Raw genomic sequence first — 4,317 nt, forward strand, 5'->3', positions numbered from 1 at the left:
CGGTTGTGTTCATTTCAGCCATGAACACCGCCTGGTTTCATGAGTTCTTAGAGAATGGGCCTTTACCTTCATTCTCCTTGAAGCAGCTTACACTTCACTCTCACATAGATGATTCCTAAACGTGTAATCCTAAAGACACACTATCTGGTCATATCCTGCCAGACTTAGCAAATCATTAAAAAGCTTTAAGCTTTATTGACTCATCAAAAAAGCCTTAATGCTTTACCTCGTTTTTGAACATTGTCTTCATCACGAGAATGGGTTGAGTTAGTTGACAATGTTGAACCGTCATTCATAACTTTGTTTGATCTCTTTGAACCTAGCTCTTGGGATCTCCAGTCTGCTAGGTAGAGTTACCGCCATGATGACTTGTCCTAGGCCTTTAACCCCATTCCCTTTGATGATCTTTCAACCGCCTCTCTAGATAGGCCTTTTGTAAGTGGATCCGACACGTTATCTCTTGATTTTACGTAGTCAATTGTGATAACACCACTAGAGAGTAGTTGTCTAACGGTATTGTGTCTCCGTCGAATATGACGAGATTTCCCGTTATACATAACGCTCCCTGCCCTACCTATTGCCGCTTGACTATCACAATGTATACATATAGGTGCCAAAGGTTTGGGCCAAAATGGAATATCTTTCAAGAAATTCCGGAGCCATTCAACTTCTTCATCGGCCTTGTCTAAGGCTATAAACTCAGCCTCCACTGTAGAGCGGTCAATGCACATTTGTTTGGACGATTTTCAAGACATCGCTCATCCACCGACTGTTTAGAATCGGTTGAACCGGTGATCTAATTTGCATCACTATACCCCTCTATTATCGTGGGATACTTATTGTAGTGCAAAGCATAATTTGGAGTATATTTCAAATGAACGTTCAATGCAAACTTCCTTATGTTGTAGACTAATACGTCTCGATTTTCGATTGCATATCAGATTATGACTATACTTAATGCAGTAATTATAACAACAACTGGAATGATNCATCGCTCATCCACCGACTGTTTAGAATCGGTTGAACCGGTGATCTAATTTGCATCACTATACCCCTCTATTATCGTGGGATACTTATTGTAGTGCAAAGCATAATTTGGAGTATATTTCAAATACTTCAAAACTCGTTTCATTGTCATGAAAGTTCAATGCAAACTTTCTTATGTTGTAGACTATACGTCTCGACTTTCGATTGCATATCAGATTATTGACTACACTTAATGTAGTAATTATAACAACAGCTGGAATGATTGGCATCAATTGTGGCCACAACCTTTTAATATATAACACATTTCGTAATCATTCCGCCATTTTCAAGCATTTGTATTCTATTCATTCATATGTCTATATGATATGCAAATTATAGCACCTCCATTCATGAAACAAATCCAACTTGCAATGGATTTTGGTCATGTTCATCGGTTAGTTCACCTCATTATAGACCAACGTATTAATATATTCGTTCATGAACGGTCATGTCTATGCAGACGTATCTTTCTATGAAAAGTCACAACCTTCAAAGTGACATCATTTCATAAAAGAACTAAACAATATAAATTTTCATTAAAGAAAATGACCTTTCGAGAAAGGCATGTGACCAACTTCCGAATTAGTAGTTTCATCAACTAGTCTTTATTAAGACTAAACAACTGATGATTTTACCAACTACTATATCAATGGAGTTCAAAAATTATTTAATTTAGACATTACGTCTAACATTGGCTTTTGTCATGCATAAGCTAAAAGCTCCCACATTTTAAATATTTCATCAGCATATCATATATAATCAAATAATGACTGTATGATTTGAAGTATTCTCAACGTAAACACATTTGTTTACAATCATTAATTTTTGAAACCATTTGACAATATTATTTGGTCAAATCTCGCATGTCATTGTTTACTAAACAATTTATCCAAACGTTACGACTTTTCCGGTTTCTCGGCCAGAGGAACAGCAGTGCGGCTTGACGAGGCTATCGTCGTTTGCACCAACAATCGCAGAAGGAATTCCATTCTCATTTGCCATTTCTTACAGTGAACAACAGAAGAGATCAATTAATGGCAAAATCAAAACAGTAAATAATACTGTAATTAATAAACAGTACGTAATAAAAATAACTAAAATTTTTATATACTGTTTTACAGAAAAAACGATGAAGTTTTTATGTTCTTCAAATCGTTTTCTGAAATTCAATATCCTGATGAAGTTTTTATATCTTCAAATCAGAATAATAAAATTCAGACAGAATACAGAATATAATTTAATAATTTCCTTAAGATTGTTATCAATCTGTATTGCTGTAAGTAAATAAAATAGTAATCTTTCTGAAAAATAAAACAGAAAGTTAGTAGAAACTATTCTGAAAAATAATATTCGAACTTCAAAATAATTTTTGAAACGTTGAAGGAACAAATCGAGCCCACTGAATACACAGTGTGTCCTTAAGAAAATTATTCCCCTCAAGTACCCGAGGTTATGGAATATATCCTCCCAGGATAGAACGATTTAACTCACCAGTGTATCGGTACCTAAAACTCTGGTGATCGGCGAACCACTCGATGGTCGTAAAACACACTGGAATATTTTGTGCAGAAGAGGTCTATCTTCTGGAAAATTTCGTAAGTAAGAAGATTCAGAAAATTTCGTAAGTAAATATTCTGGAATTTGAAGGTCTATCTATAGCCAACTTGGTGATGTTTCTGAAGAGGTTTGCAACCTTTCAGAATAGTCATGACTGTTGGAACAGGTGTGACCCTCTGAAGAGGTTTGCAACCTTTCAGAATAGTCATGGCTGTTGGAACAGGTGTGACACTGTTTCAGAACAGCCATGGCTGTTGGAAATTTTTGCGGGAAATTTAAAACGAATTTAAATTAATCCGGGAAAGAAAAACGGGCTAGACCGGACCGGGTCGCGGGTCATCCCTCCATTTCTTTTCCCACCATTTTCCATTCACACCTCTTTTGTTATTTTTTATTAAATAACATACCCAACATAAACTGCATTGTTTACAAGGAAAAGCGAGCCTAAGCAACTTAAATATAAGACAAGTTGATTAATACAAAAAAAAAAAAAAAAGAATTGGCGAATGTAATCCATCTAAAGAGCTAGGTCATTACAAGAGACGTCTATAAATTACGCTCTTAAGGAAATAATAAAATGCAGACACTCGAAACACTATTTCCTAATATGGTGTTGTTTAAGCTTGGTTTCACTCTCACTGTTCTTCTCATGGCAACCACAAGTTAGTATCCGTCCCTTTTTGTCTCTGCATATTGAAATAATATTATTACACTCAACATGTATAAAAGTATATATGTGAATGTACGTATTTCTTATACACAGACATATACAGATATGTTCCTAGCATATTGCATGAATATGAGTTTTTATTCATATTATATTAATCATAATTTGATTTTGATAATTTTAATTGAGAAATATTTCAGTGAACGTGCTATGGTTCTCAAAGACGAATGTGCTCGCTTGGAATGTTGAGCATGATTTATCAAGAGTTGAAAGGCGTCTACTCCCTCAACTTAATGATATTTTAACTTGTGGGAAAGATTGTCAAACCAACAACGACTGCAGTGATTGTTGGATTTGCTGTAAGTGTGATGTGCTTCTTCGTTGCGACGTAGTTACTGGGTAAAGTCTGTGCAAATTGCACATTATTGTTCAAATGTGACGAACTCAGTGTGATTCAGTGTTTTTTTTTTTTTTTTTTTCATTTCAATGTTTCCTTGTCTTTTAGATTTTGTACGAATAAAGAAGAAAGTCAAGTGAATAACTTTCTATTTGGAAATGTGAAAAGATTAACCGGCGTGGTGAATTTTAGTACTTTGTATCTGTTTATAATTTTCAAGCATTTACCAATTTATTTATCATCTTTTACGTACCCTTCTAGTTTCTGTGATGTAGCACTTTTCTATCCAACAATTTTCTAATTTTTATTACGATCCAAACTAGGGGTCACATGACTAATTAATGAATAGAAAGGATTAAGTTTAGAGCTCCGTCTTGAAAAGAAGAGCTAAAAATAATCTACATATATAAAAAGTAATATTCACAGAGGATACATGAATGAACGAAAAAATTTAAAGTAAGAGTTAAGTTACATTGCAAAGTAAACGAGGAAACTCATAAAGCGCATATATATATATATATATATATATATATATATATATATATATATATATATATATATATATACATACATATATATATATATATATATATATGGTATTAATGGTCCCTAGCTAATTAACCATGAAAAATAAGATCTCTGATAAAATACTTGGGTATATTGTTTTATG

The 4,317-nt window shown here is 33.8% G+C and overlaps 1 long non-coding RNA gene across 1 annotated transcript; it reads left to right on the forward strand.

Annotated features, from left to right (window-relative positions):
• LOC109236185 lies at positions 3,135–3,885 on the forward strand. The gene is made up of 2 exons (XR_002069466.1): positions 3,135–3,245; positions 3,451–3,885. It is a non-coding gene; the product is annotated as an uncharacterized LOC109236185 (long non-coding RNA).

The sequence above is a fragment of the Nicotiana attenuata genome, chromosome 12 (assembly GCF_001879085.1).
Source record: "Nicotiana attenuata strain UT chromosome 12, NIATTr2, whole genome shotgun sequence".
NCBI classification, from domain to species: domain Eukaryota; kingdom Viridiplantae; phylum Streptophyta; class Magnoliopsida; order Solanales; family Solanaceae; genus Nicotiana; species Nicotiana attenuata.